Raw genomic sequence first — 21,151 nt, 5'->3', positions numbered from 1 at the left:
ATTGCAAAGTATGCTTTCCAGCTTGCTCAGCTGCATGCAATAAATCCTGCATTTCCTTGTTTTCAGCACATTCAGAATTTAACTTCATTTTCTGTTTAAGCAATGCCATGAGATGTTGCTGATACTTGAGCATATGAAACTGACACTTTTAAGGCCCTTATAGCCAAAGTTGCATATGTGTAAACCTTTTTTCCCCTTCTATCCAGTGCCCTTGAATCTCTGTCAGGGGGGGGGGGTTGGGTTTTTTCCTGTAGAGGCCTTAAATCCTTTGGCACCCTGTGAAATAGTTTCTGGGTCAGCAGCAGGGTTTTTAAAAAGAAATTTGTGAGAGTCTTGAACCCTGTAATATCTGTCAGGCTTAACAGGAGCTGGAGATGAGGAGTCAGGGGTCAAATTAGACTTAGAAAACACATCTACAACGTCTAACACAGGGAGGTCTTGTGCTGTGGTAGTAAAAGGAAATCCCTGAGCCTCTTTTTAGATTCTGAAAAATCTTGGCTTTCCCAGTGAAAATGCTCCCTCATGGTATGCAAGGTTTCCCCAAAGGAATAATCCTCAGGAGGGGATGCTGAAGGTATAGATTCTTCAGCATCAGAATCCTCATGTGGGGGAAAGAATATCCCTGATCAGAGGAGGAATCAGAAGAAATAGAAACCTGATCTGAAGATTCATAGTCAGTCTCTTGCCTAGGCCTTTTATCAGGAGGGGGATGGGAACCCCTGATCAAGGAAATCAGGTCTTCGGCCATCTTGATCATCTGTTTCTTGGGCATAGAGGCCTGCACATGTGGCTCATGAGTTTGTTTCTTTGCTTTAGAAGCTGCTTTAGTCTTTGAAGCTGAAGGCATTTTAAAGTACAGATGTTGTGGTCTGAATACACCCTCAGAAGCCGGTGCCTGCTCAGCGGGTCTGGATCCATCTGAGGGATTAGCGTCCGAGGCTCCAATACTTTGAGTATCCAGCAGCATGGCCAACTCCACGTGGGAGTCAGTAGCAGCCTGTGACTCTAAAGTAGCAGGTGTCAGGGGCTGCGAAAGCGCTTCACTGAGAACAGGCGACTGGCTTAGGAGAAGCTTCGTCGGTTTTGGGCCTCGGTTGTTTTCTCTATCCTTTTCTTTGCATTTTTTGTAAACTCCGGTAGTCGGATGGCTATCCGATGACATTTTAGGATAATTAAACCTGCTACCAAAATACTTTAAAGCAAAAGTATACTGACGCTTAATAGTGCGTTGGTTAAATCTAGCACAAAACCGACAACCAGAAATGTTGTGATCAGGGCCTAGGCAAGAAATACAGTAAGAATGAAAATCATTATGAGGTATTTGCTTTCCACAAGTAATACAATTATTAACTTTTTCTGACATCGGTCTGGAGCAAGAAAAAAGTTTCCCCAACGGGGTACTTAGCTTTATTGAAGACTTCGGCTCTGAAACTCAAACAAGAAAATTTCAGGAGTCGGCCGACTGGCACTTGCGAACTGCTTCTGCTTCGGGCACCGCGCGGCAAGAAAGACTGAAGAAAATGGCGTCAGCTGCTTCTTTTATACCCCTGCCGACCTGATGTCAGGGAAGGGGCGACAGCGGCTGATGCAGGACCCAAGACTTTGGAATTCAGGCCAGCTGAGGGCAACCTGCCAGCAGGATAACCCAAATATAATGACTGCAACAGTGAAACACGAAGAACATCATCAGAGCTCCCCATTGAAAACACTGGCACATTCAAGCAAAACTTGCAGTAAAAAAGAAACCCTGACAGGCAGAATCAGAAGCTGAGCACTCCTGACTATGAATCAGAAATGTGAGGAAAAAAAACTGTGCCCATCTCTGCATCTTCTTGTTCAGATTCAGAATCTTGAATCAATTTTTCTTTTACCATAAAATACTTTACAAGAAGGGTCCAATAGCCTGAATTAAACCCTGCTCCAGACCCAGTATACTCCTCCTATTCAAAGAAATTTGAGGACGGTACATAAATGATTGGTTTTTGGTTTATTTTTGACAGGAAAAATGAGGATAACCTTCACACTAATGGTTGTAGCTGCTTACCCAGGGATTGGCACACAGAATTCTAACACAACAGAGAAACCTTCCCTGTTCCCTCTTCCCAGGACTGACAAGAGTGGATCTCCATTACCCACTGAGTGGACCCTAACAGTTGCAGAGGATTTGGTTAATCCTGAGTCCACAGTGGCTGTAGGTGCTATACCAGATGGATCCAGGGTGAAACATGTGGTCTGAGATACAACAAATAGCCACAGTAGAGTCACCCACCTGCAACAAAGGCAAATCACTAGCTTGGCTTGGTCGGAAAGGCTGTTTGCTTAGTTTTTGTGTGTGTGTCTGAAAGAAGGACTGACCTTGGGACTGGTAGTCTGTTCCACTGTCAAGCCAAAATCTTTGCCTCCTTCCCAGGGAAGTCCTGCAGCAATTGCCAGTAAACACTACCAGTCCAGAAAAGTAACTTTTTTGACAGAAAACACCTAGTAAAAAAAATTAAAACACAATGTCAGCCCCACAAAAGAAAAACAGTTTTTCCACAGAAAAATAAGCTTTCAGTTATTTTGCACTACTTTTAAACAGTCAATATTTAAAAAAGTGCTCCATTTAAAAGTACATTACAGATTCAATGCCAGTCCATTAAAACAAAATACTCCTAGTTGTAAAATAACTTTCCTGAAGAGGAAAGTAATAAAACATCAATAGAATTAAGAAAATGGAAGTTCTTTTTCCCTGAAGAGAACTTGTCTGCCCAGTAAAGGAAAGCACAAGCTGACTGTAGATCCTCAAAAAAACTCAGAGGAGCAGAAAGTTTGGCCGCAGTAAAGCTGTGTAGGGCTTCATGCCCAAACTTGTCTTGTAGTCAAACTCAAACTGCTTGACAATTTGGGCATGTGGAAGATGCTCTGAAGCCCTGGAAGTTGGCCAGCTGTTATACTTGCCAGGATATAATACATATAGCCAAGGCTACTGCAGTAAGTGATCAATATGATGAATATTAAAAGTTAGTATTAACTTACACATTTCTAGCTCACATGGCCCTTTGTGCACAACTGTTAAAGTATATATTTGAAATGGTTTACTTCATTTGGTCTTCAACCTGTGGGTTATGGATCCGTATCGGATCCAAGCCATTAACTTTTACTAGCATCAGCTCTGAGCTCCAAACTCCTCCCCTTACCCATAATACACCTCCACTGCCTTCAATCCCCAGATCTCGTTTGCCACGAATTGCTTTAGCACTGTATCTCTTGAGCTCCACCTAGTCAGTGGGTAAAAACCTTAGTGAGTAGCTTTTTTTCTTCAATTTTTTGTCGGTGAGAATTAGTGTAGGTCTCCTTTCTCCTCCCCTTTGCTTGGTGCATCGAGTTTTAGTGTTTTAGAATAGTTAAGAGTAGTTTGTCCTGTTGTGTAGATTAGAGCTTCCCCTCCCCCCTCTGTTAACTCTGTATACGAATGTGGTGTGTGCGTCAGAAAGAAACTGCCTGTTTTTTTCTTACGGTATCTTTCTACTGAAGTGGTATGGCTGAAAAGCTTGCTTTCAAGCATTGCACAAAGTGTGGCCATAAATTATCCCCTGCGGATGGTTACACTCTGTGTTTTCTGCTTGGGCATGGTCCATCTGAGTGTGGACTGCAACATATGTGCGGGCTTCAACCTCCAAGCCATAAAAGATAGAAAGGCCAAGTTGGCCCTCAAAGGCCTTCTCCTTCCTTCTGACTCTGTTTCCTCATCTCCTGCTTCTGTGGCCACCTCTCCCTCCTCTCTTCCTCTGGCTTCTCCTCCTTGCTAGGTCCCTCCTCTCTTCCTCTGGCTTCTCCTCCTTGCTAGGCTGGGACTCAACCTCCTGTACCAAAGCCTGTGGTAGCGGAGCAGAAAAGAGGTAGAGAGAGGGATAGAGAGTCAAAGGCGAGGGAAAAGAGAAAGAGGTCTCCGGACTTCGCTTCTCCTATTAAGACACCACGGATCCGTGACTCCCCTCAGCTCCGATCTCAGAGGTTTTCCCCGGAGCCGGAGGAGACACATCCAGCTTCTCGGACCTCAGTGCCCCTACCCATCAGGTCAGAGTCCGTGGCCTTGTCTCGGTCCACTTGCTCCTTATCTGACATGGATCTAGATAAAATGATGAGGCGATGTATCTGTACACAGATCCAGATGGGGTCTTGCCAGCCCCCATCAGTCAGGAGGGGGGAGCTCACTTCCCTTTTTCCAACCAATATCTCCTTCTCTGACCTTCAGGTTCGGAGTATTCGGATCTAAGGTTGTTTTTTGTCAGGGGGTCAGCATTGACGGTACCTGCTTCCTCAACGCCGACAGCTGCCGGGAGCATTTTGGATCACACCAGCTCAGAGCCTGGGTGTCGGATCCGAGGGAGTGGAACCTTTTTCTTCAGCTCCGACTTGTCGGGCCAGGTTCCCTCCCTCAGAGTTCCGTCCACCTCGGGCTCGGCTCCGATTTTCTCATCGGACCTGGGGAGACCGGCCTCCTTATTGGTTTCTCAGGAGGTTTGCTCACTTTCGGCATTCAACGTGGTAGAAAGGGTTCTCGCTGCTGGATCGAGATCCCTGAACGCCCCCTCAGAATCATCCCAGACCCCCTTGGGTCTGTCTATAGTCCCCATCATTTTAACCAGAGGGACGGCCCGTGCTCGAAGATTCCCCAGACGGTTCCCCCGAGGAAAAAGTGGCTTATGAGCTCCCCCCAGTGAGCCACACCTGAGAGGTACCTCGCAAGCATAAGTGCAAGAGGAGGCACTTGGACTCAAGAGTCCCTCACCGAGAACACTGACTTAGATGATGGAGCGGGTTCCCCTAGGTCACCTCCTGAGGATGTTTCCTTTGGAGACATCATGGAAATCCTGCACAAAAAAGGTGGTTGGTCTGCCCCCAAATCTCCTTCTGATGAGTCTGTGTTCCTGGAGGCTTTCGGCAGGGGCCCATCTACTTCCTCGGTGTCCCCTCCCGCGGTCCCTTTGGTGGATCTGGTCACCTCGCGGGCATGGAAGGAACCGGACACCATGGAACCTATCCCAAAAAGGCCTGATAAGATTCTAAGCCCCCCCAAAGACAGACCAGCTTGGAATAAGGGCTCCCCCTGTAGACGCCATGGTGGTAGCAGCAGCCACTAAGAAGGAACTTGCTCAGGAGTGTTCCTCGGTCCATCCTCCTGAACAAGAGTCGCAGATGATGGACCACGCTTCAGCTAGCTTTTCTATTAGGGTGCTGAATTACATGGCCTATGTCACCAGACTCCAACATGACCTGGTAAAGGAGCTGGAGAAGTGTCCCCCAAAGTCCATGTCGCAGGAGGACAGGGCTTTGCTCTCCGCGAGGATGGCCACTTTAAAAGCAGTATCTAACACGTCCATGCGACTCCTTTCACATGCTATGGAAGGAGTGGCTAGGGTGGCTGGGTCCGGCGTGTCCATGAGGCAGAATGCCTGGCTCAGGTTATATCAATTTTCCGAACCTTTCAAGGTGTCTTTTGCCAATGCCCCTTATGACAGCTCTACACTCTTTGGTAAAACCGTCAAGGAGACATTAATCAAGAGTGAGGATGGGAAGACACTGTCTACTGTCGGGATCCATTTCTCTAACCCTCAAAGGTCCTTTGCCTGGAAGCACAGAGAGAAAAAGAAGATGTAGTTCTGGAAGTCACAGTATTCCCGGGACACTTGAGGCTCTTCTTCCCCCAGAGGCAGAAAGGGACAGAATGGACGCTGTCCCAGAGGCAGAGGAGGTCTGAGGAACTTTGGGCCTCGAGAACCTTTCTCGGACAGACCCGGGCAGCAACCCTGAGGGGTTGCCCGACTGCTCTACTCTGGAGGCAGTCGGGGGACGATTGTCCCTGCACCTAGCAGCATGGGAGTCAATAACAAAGGACCGCTGGGTGCTTCAAATCATACCCAGAGGTTACTCTATCCCCTTCGTGGGTTCCCCCAAATCTCCTAGATACCTCACAGCCATACCACCCACGCAAAGGGAGGCAGCAGCCCAGGAATTTTCCAAGCTGCTAGAAAAACGAGCCATCAAAACCATCCCCCCAGATTAATCTGGATCGAGCTTCTACTCCAGGTTCTTTTTGGTGCCATAGAAAATGGGGGACTTAATGCCTATTCTGGACCTCTCTACCCTGAACTAGTCGGTTGCCAAAGAGAAGTTACGGATGGTCACATTACAGTCCATCATGCCGGACCTACAAGACAGCGACTGGATGTGCTAGTCAGACCTCTAGGATGCTTACTATCACATAAAAATACACAGAAGCTCCAGGAGGTTCCTCCGCTTCCGGCTAGGAGTCAATCATTACCAATTTCAAGCCCTACCCTTTGGTCTCACCACAGCCCTCAGGGTGTTGACCAAAGTGATGATGGTGGTAGTGGCTCACCTGGGGATTCAGGTCTATCCGTACCTGGACGATTGGCTCCTCACTGCTCCTACCAAGCGACTACTCTCCCAAACCAGGGATTATTTCCTGACTCTTGCCCTGTGTTTGGGGATCACAATCAACACATCCAAATCTCTACTAGATCCTGTACAGGTGATAGACTACATTGGTGCAGGATAAATACTCCTCAATGCAAAATTTTTATGACCTCGGAGAGTTTAAAACCTGAGGATGCATGTCTCCCTGATCTACCACTCCCATCTCCCAATGACGGAATTGGTGTTGAGGGCCTTAGGCTCGATGGTGGCGACCATAACTCTTCTCCCGTGTGCCCGGTTATACATGAGAATTCTACAGTGGATTCTAGCTGTACAATGGTACCTGTTGGAACTGCCACTGACATATCCAATCCAACTCAGTCGAGTCTGTCGTCCCTCGTATGGTGGATGTGCTCTCGGAATATTTTGGAGGGACGACCTTTTGTTCCAACCCAGGCCCAAGTCACAGTGAGCACAGATGCCTCCCAACTCGGGTGGGAGGGGCATTGTTCGGGCAGGACAGTCCAAGGCCTGTGGTTCCCCCATAGAAACCAGCTTGCACATAAATGTCCTACATATGAGGGCGGTCCTTCTTGCATTGCAGGCCCTTCATGCCTTTCTTTATCTGGGATGACTGCTACCCAGTCAGACATGTCAGTGGTCTGGTACATCAACAAACAGGGAGGGACCAGATCTTACCCCTTGTCACGAGGCCATAAGTGTGTGGGAATGGGTGATCTCCTCCGGTCGCTTTCTCATCGTAACGCACTTTCTGGGATGGTCCAACATTCTAGCGGACAGACCAAGTCGGACTGATGCCATACAAGTGGTCTCTGAATCGGTCAGTAGCAGAAAAGATCTTCAGCGGGCGGGGTCAACCTTGCGATCTTTTCGCATGTCCTTCTAACGCTAAGTGCAGCAGGTTTTTCGCTCTGAACCCCCTGCCGGGGGAGTCCCCCAGAGACCCACTAGTTCATGCTTTGCCTCCCGAGTCTTCTGTATGCTTACCCGCCAGTACCTCTCATTCCGAGCTTTCTACAGAAAGCTCGCCGACTGTGGAGCAAAGTGATCCTCATTGCCCCATTCTGGCCTCGACAGGTATGGTTTCCCTTCCTTTGGTCTCACCTTCTGGCTCCACCTTGGATTCTAGATCCCATTCAGGATCTAATTTCACACCCTTCGGGGGTACCTCATCCAAATCTGGACAGCCTGAAGCTCACAGCTTGGCTGCTCCAGTTTCTGTGATTGCTAGGACTCCCGGACTATCCTCCTCAGTTAGATCTATTTTGGTGGCTGCTCATAAGTCTTCGACCAGGAAGGTTTATCGCAGCAAGTGGAAACGTTTTCCCTTTTGGGCCTCTCAGAGGAGAATAGACCCTTTCACGGCTATTTCCACCATTCTTGATTTTCTAGCTGATATTTTTCAACACGGAGCTATTTCTTCTACTGTCAAGGTTCAGTTGACTGCCATCTCTCATTTTCATGTGGGTGAGAATTCTGCCTCTTTAGCCTCTTCCAGACTGTGTAAAGCCTTTATCAACGGTACCTTTTTGTTACGCCCCCTGGTCAAAGATCCTGTTCCCCCATGGGACCTTACTATGGTCCTTCAATCTTTGGTCGCCCCGCCTTTCCAACCTGCTGCAACTGCAGATCTGAAATTTCTATCCTGGAAAACAGCTTTTCTGGTGGCCATTACCTCTGCAAAAAGGGTTTCAGAATTACAGGCATTATCCATCAAAATTCCTTATATGATTTAAGATCCGCGGTGGTGCAGCGGAAGCGTTGCCGCCTCACAGCAAGAGGTTCTCCCATTCGATTCTCGGCTGGAGTGCCTTCTGTGTGGAGTCTGCATGTCCTCCCCGTGGTTGGGTGGGCATTTGAAAGACATGCGTAAATGGGCGTGCCTTCTTTGAAAGTTGAACGTCGAGCTGGCAGCTCGGCGTTCGTGAAAATCTACTGCCAATCATTAGCGGACCGGAGTTCCACTGTGGCGACCCCTAACCGGGAAAAGCCAAAAGACAACAACAACAAAGATGGGGTTTCCCTTCGAACCAATCCATCCTTTTTCTATGGTGGCATCACCAGTCAATATCAATCAGACCATTAATTTGCCTGTTTTTTTCCTAATTTTACTAACAAGATGGAATACAATCTCCACATGTTGGATGTTCATAGACAGTTACAATTCTATTTACACAGGACAAAAATTTCTGTAAATCTGATCAATTGTTTGTATCCTTCTATAAACCCTTTTTGGGCAAAACTATCTCTAAGGTCACTATAGCTAGATGGATTTCTTCACGGATCCTGCAGGTCTATAAGGACAGAGCCTTGTCTCCTCCAGGTCAGGTGACAGCTCATTCCACTAGGTCCATGGCTATGTCTGCAGCCTTTTGGTCTAGAATGTCTTTGGATGATATCTGTTCTGAAGCTACTTGAGCTTCATCTCATACATTTATTTCTCATTACAAATTGGATTTGACTTCCAGAAGGAGAGCATCCTTTGGTTCCGCGGTGCTCCGGAATATCCTTCCATGAGGGCCTCCCAGGAGTTTATTAGCTGGGGACTCATGTCCCACAGGTTGAAGACCAAATGAAGTAAACTACTTCACATAAAGAAGTTAAGTACTCACCATAACGTTCCATCTTAGTTATACTTCATTTGTCTCCAACCATCCCTCCCGCCTTCCCCCGAACCTTGGCATATGATCAGCCTACGGGCTGCAGTATAGGTCACAAGTAAATTTTTCAGGACACGTTATCAGTATAAGGGGTTCAGCAAACTCGATCTGGGGATGGAAGGCAGTGGAAGTGTATTATGGGTAAGGGGAGGAGTTTGGAGTTCAGAGCTGATGCTAGTAGAAGTTGCCGGCTTGGATCTGATATGGATCCGTAACCCACAGGTTGAAGACAAATGAAGTATAACTACTCAGATGGAACGTTGTGAGCACGTAAATTCTTTTTTTTTTTCAAAATTATTTTTTTCAATGAAATAATCATTTGGCTTAGTGACTTGTACAACATCAAGAAAATGTCTAAATTTGTGCATTGTGCAAACAAGACATCTGAAATGACTGTGTGTGCGCTCTGGTCACTCAACTAAAATTTCAGATTCCATCTACTGTTGCACTGTTTTTTTAGAAAATATTCACATCACATTATCCCTTCTCTTTTGTTTTAAATGCATAACTTTTATCCATATTTACTTTTCTTAATGATCATGATCACCTGGTCCTTAACGGTAACTGCTTCACTTTCTAAATGAACTATGATGCAGTATTTTCATTGTAAATACAGTAAACTGATGAGAGAATAACTCTGCCTGCCTGTGTAAACTATTCTTCAGTGTTGCTACTACACGTTAGGCTGCTCTCCTCTGCAGACAGTAATTTTTGTCCCTCAGTGCGTATACCAATTCATTGATAAAAAGAGGTTATGTACTCATTATAACGTTCCGAGTTGGTGCTCTTCATTTGTCTTCAACCTGTGGGTTACCGGATCCGACTCAGCCGCATATCCAGCATCTGAACCGAGCTCCTCCTCTACCCATAACGCCCATCTCCTTCCTCCCTTCAGAACGAGTTTGCTGTCTAACTTAGCATCCACATCCGACCCAACACCTTGTCCCATGCTGAATGTCTCTATAAACAAGAAAGGGAGAGTAAGTGGCACCCTAGTGGTGACCACATCCTCTACTCGCCAGACTACCACACAGTCCTATGCAAGGGAGGGGGAAGGAGGGAGGGAATGGTTGAAGACAAATGTTCAGATGGAACATTATGGTGAGTATATAACTTCTTTACCTGAAGTGGTCATCATCATTTGGTCTTCAACCTGTGGGACAGAGTCCCTGCTACTAAACACCCGGGAGGCCCTCATGGAAGGATATTCTGGAGCACGGCAGTACCAAAAGATGCCCTGTTCCTGGATATGATGTCCAACTTATAATGTGAGATGAAAGTATGTGATGAAGCCCAACTAGCCGCAGAGCAGATGTCATCTAACGAAACTCTGGACCAAAAGGCCTCTGAAGTAGCCATAGAATTAGTTGAATGTGCCTTCACATGACCTAGCAGGGTAAACCCCGTAGCAGAATACGCCAATGTAATACACTGGGAAATCCAACGGGCAATGGTGATCTTCGATACTGGTTTCCTAAAAAAGGGTTTACAGCAGGAAGTGAAGAGTTGGTCAGACTGACAAAAGGATTTAGTCTTGCGCAAGTAAAAACGTAACTGTCTGTGCACATCCAACAAATGCAATTTGTATTCTCCCCTATTTTGATAATTTGGGAAAAAGACGGAGATTAATCACCCGATTAATACTGAACCCCAAAGTTACCTTAGAAAGGAAAGATGGATTAGTATGCAAAGATACCCTATCCTTATGAAAATCATATAAGGAGGTACGGGAAAGAGAATTTTGTTGATTCTGGAGGGGTCTCAAATACGGTGGGGACTGGAGTGACAGAATATGGAGAAAGAAGATGGTTTAGATGTAATGTCAGTAGAGAGGAAGTCTTGGTAGTTTCTGTGAAGTGTTTTGGACAATGAGGCTGGTCAAGCCTGCAGGTAATGGGACTGATGGACTGTGGTTGAAGAGGTCAGAAGGAGGTCTGCTGGAGTAGAAAGTTGTTGTGGATGGTCGGCGGTTGCAACGAGAAAAATAAGAACTGTTGAGAAAATGTTGATCTTCGGTTGGCTCTTGACTGTTGTGCTGTAAATTGCTTTACTGTTACAATGTTGTTGTGATGTTATATTCTGTGCATGAGCTTGGAGGAACAAAATTTTGTTCAGCTGTACTTGTACGGTTGAATGACTAAGTTTGCTTTGCTCTGACCAACAAAAGCTTGAAGCTCCAAAACCCTCCTGGCAAAAGTAATAGCAACCAAGAAAAACCGTCTTCAGGGCAAAAATTGCAGGTCCACAGAGGCTGCAGGCTCAAAGGGGGGCGAAAAGTACAGTTTTGTACCTACCATAAATGTAGATGTTCGAAGATCCACATTGCTGCAGTCCTTACACTTGGCTAGTCCGCTGTCCTCGGTCGGCCCGAATATCAAAGTATAAGGCTGACGTCGGTCAAGGCGCATTTGACTGACATCAGGACGTCAGGGTACAAATGCGCATGACCGACGTCATATCCTCAGTCTTTTCTTGCCCCAGATGTCAGAAGACCCTAAAAAGAAAGGTCAAAACCAAAAGACAGCAAACAACCAACCAACCACCCTTGCACTAAAAATATGTACAATATATACAATATACACCAGATTGACAACCCAACCCACACAACCACCTCCAACTACAGAGGGGAAGGAGGGAGGGTAAATTGGACTGCAGCAATGTGGATCTTCGAACATCTACATTTATGGTAGGTACAAAACTGTACTATGTTCTTCATCTCACATTGCTGCAGTCCTTACACTTGGGTAGAATCCCAAAGCAGAGGTAAGGGAGGATGGCAAAACTATAAGGAAGCAGGAGCTGCCAAAATGCCCTGCAAAATAGCAGTGGCAAAACCAGCCCTAGATTTAGAATAAAGTGGAAGGTGATAATGCCTAGAGAAAGTATGCACTGAACTCCAAGTAGCTGCCTCCAAAATATCTTTAGTTGCCACCCCCCTTAAAAAGCTGTCAAGTGGCAGTAGCCCTAGTGGAATGAGGCCTAATCCCAGCTGGAATCTCCTTGCCATGATGGGAATAACAGAAAGCAATGCAAAACCCAATCCACTTAGAAATAGTTTGTTTTGACACAGGCTTGCCCTGAGAACCCAAAGCAAATGAAACAAATAATTGCTGAGACTGCCTGAACCCTTTAGTTCTGTCCAAATAATATCGCAACTGCCTGTGTACATCTAAAGTGTGCAAAATCTTTTCCCCTTTATTTTGGGGATTTGCATAAAAAGTAGGCAAATGAATAGTTTGGTTTAAAGCCACACTAGAAACCACTTTAGGCATAAAGGAAGGATTAGTACGTAAAGATACCCTATCCTTATGGAAAATTAAGAAAGGCTCAACCGCCATAAGGGCCTGCAACTCAGAAACCCTTCTTGCAGAGGTAATGGCCAACAAAAAAGCAGTCTTCCATGATAAAAATTTCAACTCAGAAGTAGCTGCAGGCTCAAAAGGTTGTAGAGTGAGTTTCTCCAACACAAAATTGAGATCCCAAGCAGGAGTAGGAGCTCACGTGGGGTCTTATATTCTTTGCCCCTCTAAGAAATTGCTTGAACAAAGGATGAGAAAACAATGGTGGGACACAATCATAGTGAGCCGAAATTGCTGCAGCATGAACCTTAATAGAAGAGAAGTACAAACCTTTGTCCAGTAACTCAGTAAGATATTGAAGAGCCACACTTAAATTAGGCTCAGAAACATCAAAATCCTTTGCTGCACTCCAAAATAAAAATCTCTTCCATTTATCTGCGTACACTTTCCTTGTACTAGGCCTTCTAGCTTCCAAAATAACATTCAAAACTTGCTGGGGAAGTTGATACCCACTATGGTTCAAAACAGAATATGCCAGGCTGTTAGGTGCAGAGAGTGAAGCTTGACATTGAGCAAATGACTGTCCTCCTGAGACAACAGGTGTGGAATCAAAGGCAAAGGCCATGGAGGCTCCCGTACCAGGCTTCTCAGTAATGGGTACCAATGCTGTCGAGGCCAATCTGGAGCTATCAAAATCATCCTTGGCTTGTCCTGTCTGGCCTTTAGTAGTACCTTTGGGAGGAGAGGCAGAGGTGGAAAGGCATACACATGAAGACTGCTCCAATTGAAAGAAAGAGCATCCACTTTCCAAGCTGTGGGATGAAACCTTTTCGTGCAAAACTTTGGCAGCTGGTGGTTTAGTGGAGAAGCGAACAGATCTATGTCTGGAGTTCCCCATGACACTGTCAATTTCTGAAATACATGAGGATCCAATTTCCACTCGTGTGGATCCATAATTCGTCTGCTCAACACATCTGCTAAGGAGTTCTGTGCTCCCGGCAGAAACCTTGCCTGAAGATTTAGCTGTAAACTGAGAGCAGTCTCCCACAAAATCATTGCTTGCCTGCATAGAGGATAAGAATGTGTTCCCCCTTGCTTGTTGATGTACCACATGACAGTTGTGTTGTCTGTTAGAATCAACACCTGCCCTGGAAGAAGTAAATCCTTGAAAGCTATTAATGCAAACTGGACTGCTAACATCTCTTTCAAATTGATATGTAGATGTTGTAGTCTGGCAGGCCACTTGTCTTGTATCCACTTTCCATTCAGATGAGCTCCCCAAGCTTTGTCTGAGGCATCTGTCGTTAGAATCTGACTCGCCTCTGGCCGGGTCACAGAGTCCCTTGTTTAGGTGACATTCCTGAGCCCACCACAACAATTCCTTTTGAATGCAAGGTATTATTTGAATGACAGTGTCCAGATCCTGGCAGTGCTGTGTCCATACATTTTGAGATACCATTGTAGCTTCCTCATATGCAGTTTGGCATTGGGAAGCACCAGAATACAAGATGCCATGAACCCCAAGGCTTGAAGGACTGTCCTTGCAGTCAGCCTGGACTGATGAGACAATTGATGAAAGTAAAGGGAAAGATTCTTTTGTTTGTCCGGGGTCAAAAAGGCCATCTGGGATGCTGTATTCAGTCTTACACCCAGAAAGCACATGTCCTGAGAGGGTACTAGACTGGACTTTATTTCGTTCACAGAATACCCCAGGCATCTTAGCACTGCTATCACATATTCCAAATGATGAAGAAGCTCGTCCCTTCCTTGAGCCAGAATCAGGCAATCGTCCAAATAAGGATAGATCTGTATTCCTTTTAACCTGAGGAAAGCTATCACTGGAGCCAGAACTTTCGTGAACACTCTGGGCGCAGTAGATAAGCCAAAGGGCAATGCAGAGAACTGATAATGAGAAGTCCCAGCCCAAAAATGCAGATACTTCCTGCAACTCAGTCTGATAGGAACATGAAGGTAAGCCTCCTTGAGATCCAAAGTTACCATCCAATGATCTTTGCCCAGCAGAGGTAAAAGCTGTTGTAACGTCAACATTTTGAACTTGGGAATGTCCAAATAAGTGTTGAGGATAGATAAATCCAAAATTGGTCTCCACGTGTTCCCTTTCTTTGGTACTAGGAACAGGCGAGAATAAAATCCTAGGCCCACTTCTGGCATAGGAACCGGCTGTATGGCCCCTATTTGGAGTAACAGAGAAATTTGTTTGTGAGCCTCTATTCTTTGCTGAGGAGGAACGTCTGGCATGCCTTTGAAAGGAGGCAAGGTATGGAAATAAAACCTGTAACCGTGGTGTATGATATCCAATACCCATCTGTCTTGGGTAATTAAACTCCAATTTTCTTTGAAAAGTGCCAACCTTCCTCCCAAAGGTGCTGCCAGATGAGAAGGTTCTGGCAGCTGAAAAGGTAGGTCATTGGGTCTGTTTACGAAAGGACTGACCCCTGCCCTCACCTGAAGACTGTGCAGGTGAACTCCCTGTTCTAGGCCTGAAAGAGCCCTGAGCTCTGCCCCTACCACGTCTAGATCTACCCCTAGACTGGGAATCATAAGAAGGATACGTCCACCCCTTGGTAGGCCAATTTCTACTAAACTGGAGGCTGAACCTGCAAAAAATCTTTAACAGTCTGCATAGACTTAGCCTTGTCTTCCATTTTCTTTAAGACTGCCTCAACAGGAGAACCAAACAACACATCAGATTGTAAAGGAGCATCTAAAATCCTTGTCTTAACATGGTCAGATAAATTCTGATCCCTCAGCCAGGCGTGCCTGCGAAGAACTGACCCAGTGGCAGCCACCCTAGACGAGGCCTGTACAGCATCAAAACCACATTGCAAAGAATGCTTACCCACCTGTTCAGAAACATGTACTAAATCTTGTAACTCTTTACACTCAATACCTTCCGCCAGAGCATCTACCTTAGACTTCAATTGTGAAAGGAGATAGTTTTGGTATTTCAACATGTGAAACTGGCAATTCAAAGCCCTCATAGCTAGGGTGGAGGAAGTATAAACTTTCTTTCCCCATCTATCCAAAGCCCTGACCTCTTTATCTGGAGGAACCGAATTTTTGACAACAGAAGCCTTAACACCCTTAGGCCCCTGACTAACAGTTTCTGGGTCTGCCCTAGGACTCTTAAAAAGATACTTATGAGCTTCAGGCACCCTGTAATACCTGTCCGGTTTAACAGGAGCAGGAGGCAAAGAATCAGGATTAAGGGAAGCCTCTGCAAACACATCTTCCACAACATCCAGAACAGGAGGTATAGCCAAAGGCCTATGCTGGGGTAAAAACAAAAATTCCCTAAGCCTTTTCCTGGAATCAGAGAAGTCCTGACCTTCCCACTTAAAATGCTTCCTCATGGAATGAAGAGTCTCTGAAAAAGAAAAATCCTCAGGAGGAGAAGCAGGAGGAGTAGAATCATCCACATCAGAATCAGAATAAGGAGAATACTCCTGCAAGTCTTCAGCCGAAGACTCTGAAACATCCGAAGCCTGCTCAAAACTCCCTAGCTCAGGTTCCACCCTAGGTCTCTTATCAGGAGGGGGCAAAGAACCTCTAATCAAAGTAATCAAATCTTCTGCCATTTTAAGCATATGCTTCTTGGGCACAGATCCTGAAGAACTAGGGGTGACACCAACTGAAGCTAAACCTGGCCTGCCTCTGGGAGAAGCCTTGGAAACAGAAGGAGAGGGCCTAACCACCCTAGGAAGGGAGGGGAGCACAGTAACCTGAGAAGCCCCTTCAGCCTGACCTGCCTCCTGGGAGGCCACATCCTGCAATAACAAAGTCTCTCCCTGGGACTCCAGAGAAACCTCCGGCGGAACCACCGGCTCCACCGACACCTCTAAAGAACCGGCGTCCGGTACGGACGGCTCTTCTAGCCTAGGCTTAGCTGCTTTGTCCTTGCGCTTCTTCGAAGAAGCGGGCGTCGGAGCATCCGACAGCATTTTAAAATTGCACCGCTTCCCGAAAACTAACCTGGCACAATCTAACCTTCTCTTTATAGTGCGCTTATTGAATCTAGCACAAGAGCGACACCCAACAACGTCGTGCTCAGGCCCTAAACAAGGAATACACAAAGTATGATAATCTCTATGCGGTATCTGTTTCCCACAAGAAATACAGTTATTCACTTTTTCTGACATCCGTTAAACCACCGAGGCAAGAAAAAACTAAAATATTCCCCAACGGGATACTTAGCCAACTTTGACTCGGTCTGAAACTCCGAATTCGAAAAATTTCAGAACGCCGAACGACACTAGCAACGCTGCTTCTGCATCGGACCATGCGGCAAAAAAGACTGAGGATATGACGTCGGTCATGCGCATTTGTACCCTGACGTCCTGATGTCAGTCAAATGCGCCTTGACCGACGTCAGCCTTATACTTTGATATTCGGGCCGACCGAGGACAGCGGACTACCCAAGTGTAAGGACTGCAGCAATGTGAGATGAAGAACATCTAAAGTTTGCAGAACTAATGTGAGATCCCACAGTGGCGTAGGATCCTTCACCAGGGGCCAAAGAAAGGTGCCTTTTAAGAAGGCCTTGCAAAGCTTAGAAGATGCTAAGGAAGCCATGTTATCACCTACACGAAAATTATAAATCGCTAACTGGACCTTGACCATAGACCACCTGGCACCTTGCTGAAAGATCCCTACCAAAAATTCTAAAACTGCAGAAATTAGAGCTCTGAAAGGATCTAGGGCACACTGCAAAGCCTAGATCGAAAAACATCTCTCCATTTGCTGGAGTTCACCCTTCTGGTGGATGACTTATGGAGCAGCCACCAGAATCCTTTTGACAGGTGAAGATAACTTGGGAGATTCCTATCCTGGGAACTGGAGCAGCCAAGCAGTGAGCTTCAGACTGTCCAGGTCTGGATGGGGAATCTCTGAAGGATGAGAAATAAGATCCTGAACAGGATCTAAAGTCCATGGTGGAGCCAACAGGTGAGACCACAGAGAGGGGAACCAGACTTGGTGAGGCCAGAATGGGGTAATGAGGATAAGCTCCCCAGCCTCCGAGCTTTCTGAAGGAATTCTGGTATTAAGAGAAGAGTAGGATAAGCATACAGAAGACTGGGGGGGCATGGATCACTGCCTCTCTGGAGAATTCCACGGGTGGGGGTTCAGAGCAAACAATTCGCTGCATTTCGCATTGGAGGAGAGGAGAAGAGATTGCAGCAAGGCTGACCACACTTCAGTAAGATCTGTTTCGCAACTAAAAGGATTCAGAGACCACTCAAGGCAACAGAATAGACCTGCTGAGCATGTCTGCTAGAATGTTGGACCTCCCTGGAATGTGCTTTGCCACCAGAGAACGGCCGGTGGAGATCGCCCACTTCCACACTCTCATGGCTTCGCGACATAGGGGATAAGACCTGGTTCCCCCCTGCTTGTTGATATACCAGACCACAGACATATTGTCGTTCTAGATAGCAATCGTCCCTGGAGGAAGATGGGCATGGAGAGCCTGCAACGCTAGAAGCACCACTCTCATCTCCAGGATGTTGATATGCAAATGGGAACCACGTGCTTTGGATGGTCCTTCCCAAGGAGTGCCCCCCCAGCAGGGAGGCATCCGTGGTCACCATGGCCGAGGGGGAAGGCAGAAGAAAGGAATGGCCCTGAACAAGCTTCGAAGAATGAATCCACCACAGAAGAGAATCCCTGCACACCCGAGAGACTCAAATGGGGTGTGACAACAGGAGATCTAACATGGACCACTGAACCACGAGAGTCCATTGAAGAATCCGCATGTGAAAATACACTATGGGTAAAAGACTGATTGTGGCCGCTATGGACCCCAACTCCCTTAACACCATTTCCCCTGTTGGTGACTGGGCTTGAAGAATACAAAGGACATGTAGCTTCAGAGACTGTATTCTTTTAGAGGTAAGAAAGACTTTCAAGCCCTGATGAAATTAAGCGGGGCCAGTGAAGACTTGCTGAGATTGATGGTAATGCCCAACCGCTGGGCTAAGGGAAGGAAGGAATCCCTCTTTTGGTACAGCTGATGCCTGGAAGGGGCAGCAAGGAGCCAGTCATCCAGGTAGGGGAAGACCTGTATACCCTGAGTCTCAGGTGAGCTGCTACCACTGCCATCACTTTGGTGAACACTCTGGGGGCTGTGGTAAGACCAAAGCGGAGCGTTCTGAACTGGTAATGACTAGCTCCTAGCCAGAAGCTGAGAAACCACTGAGAGCATCTGTCCATTTTGACGTGGTAGTATGCATCTTGAAGGTCAATCGAGCACAAACAATCGCTCTCCTGCAGGAAGAGCAGGATAGATTGTAGGGTGACTATCTGGAATTTTGTCTTGGCCACTGACAGTTTCAAGATTGAGAGATCCAAAATGGGTCTCAAGTGCCCTGCATTCTTTGCACCAACAAGAACCTGGAATAAATGCTTAATCTGGGCTGGTCTGGGGGGACGGGTTAGATGACTCGCTTTTCTATCAGCTTTGCAATCTCCAGTGCTGCATCCTCCCTTTGCATGGGTGGAACGTCCGGGAGGTGTCTGGGTGGTGGAGGTGGCTTGAGAAAGGAGACTGAATAGTCTCTGGATATAATTTGCAACACACAACGATCTTCCGTGAATGACCACAGGCCACTGGGTGTAGCAAGAGGTGGCCCCCAACTGCCTCCAGAGATGAGCAGCTGGGCAACCCTTCAGGATTGCTGCGTGGGTCTCTCTGAGAAAGACTCTCGAGACCCCTGATTTCTCAGACTCCCTCTGTCTGTAGGGCAGCGTCTATCAAATCCCCCTCTGCCCCTGGGGGAAGGCGATCCTGGGTGTCTTGGGAATAGCTCTGAGATTTCCAGAACCACATCTTCTTGGCCCCTCACTGATTCCTAGAGAAGACTCGTTGAGGTGCCGAAAAGCGGATTCCGACAGCAGACAGAGTCTTCTTGTACTCCTCACTCTGAACTAAGGTGTCACGTACTGACATCCCAAAAAATGGTGGAACTGTCATCTGGGGCATTCGTAAAAGACGCCTTAAAGTGTTCCGAAAAGGCACAGAGCTGGAGCCAAATGTGGTGCCTGATGGCAACGCCTGTACCTGCAGCTTTAGCGGCACCCTCGATTGCATGGGAGAGGAGACGCACAGAGGTGTTAAGTGATAGATTTCTGGGTGGCCATTTGAGAGAACACTTTCTTGTCCTCTGTCGACATGGACTCAGGGGTAGACTCAGCGGTCTCCATGACTACATCCCAATGCAGCCTAATCCAGTGTGCCAAATAATTCAGCACATACATAGAAAACGTCAATGAAGCATACATCTGCTTCCCAAAATTGTCCATTGTCTTGGACTCCCGGTCAGTAGGATGAACCGTAGAGGTTTCCTGAGCGAGATTCCTTCTTAGTGGCAGCTGCCACCACCATGGCATCAACCGGGGATCCAATGGGTTCTGTCCATAGGAGCACTCAAAGTTTTGTCTGGGGATTTGGGAATGGGCTCCAAAGTGTCCGGTTTCTTCCACACCCACCCGAGATTGTAATAAGACCCACCAAAGGATCCGCGGGAGGGTACACCCAGGAAGTACAGGGTCCTGCACCAAATGTCTCCAGGAACACTGATTCGTCTGGGTTAGGCTTGTGGGGGCAGACCTCCCCCTATGCAGAAGCATTTCCATGATGTTTCCAAAGGAGACATCCACGGGGGGGGGTGACTGTGGGGAAACTTCCCCTTCCTCCATATTGGTGTCTTTGGTGAAGGACTCCAGTGGGGAGTCTAGGTATCTTCTTTTGCACAGGCTTGTGAGGAACCTTCTCAGTGGGGGTTTCTGGGCACGACTCGCCAAAGTCTCGCTGCTCCCAAGTGGAAGCACCCTGGGGCAAAGAGGAAGCAGGCAGTCCCTGAAATGGCAGGATGGCCAGGTCCACATCAGACGCAGAGGGAGCCGGGGCGGACTCCGAAGATAAGATCATCAGGGGTCTTGACGGGATCGAAAGGACCCTCTCCACCACAAAGGCCGAAGGGGAATGGGCCTACTGAGAAGGGACAATGGAAGGAGCTGTAACTCTCTGACCCAACAGGGGAGCCAGAGCTGAGCCTCCAGGTGCCAAGATTACAAGGTACCATTGAAGCTGTCCCTCCCAACACTGAATGTCCTCAGATCACAGGGCTCCGAAACCAGAGGCTGGATCGGAGAAGGAGTAATGGGAATGAATGCAGTCTGCATGCCCTCCCCGTTATGGAGGGATAGGGCAATACTCCCATATGAATCTGAGAGTGGATAAGCTTCCACATCATCTTATCCATCTCCGCTTTGGTGAGACTGCAGGTAGAGCAGGAAGAGGAGGCCATTGACACTGGCCTAGAGAGGCAGTAAGGGGAAGCCTGGGCCGGTGACCGAGTCGGAAGCTCCTCCGACTCTGGATAGAACCAAGGGAAACGGAGTGGGGGGGGGGACTCCGTCCTTGGAGCCAACCTTACTTTAGCTGGAGGGCCCACAGGAAGAGCGATCCAGGGATCACTTCCTGGTCCAGTCCTTGGACTTAGAAGATTCGTCTCTGGCCTCGGACCTCTTGGTAGGAGGTTGAGTCCCAGAGGCCGGGGCAGAAGAGGCCAGGGCCCAGGTGGTAGGAGGGGAAGAAAGCCCTTCAAAATTAACTTACTCCTCCTGTACATCAGTGCCCGGGGATTAAACCAGACACAGATGGAACAGGAGGTCTTTAAGTAGGCAGCCCCAAGACTTTCAAAGCACAGTATGTGGCCATCAGCTGGAGAG

The sequence above is a fragment of the Protopterus annectens genome, chromosome 4.part1, assembly GCF_019279795.1.
Source record: "Protopterus annectens isolate FY-2018-M chromosome 4.part1, PAN1.0, whole genome shotgun sequence".
Taxonomy (NCBI): domain Eukaryota; kingdom Metazoa; phylum Chordata; order Ceratodontiformes; family Protopteridae; genus Protopterus; species Protopterus annectens.
The sequence above is the reverse complement of the archived record's forward strand: the minus strand, read 5'-3'. Positions refer to the sequence as shown.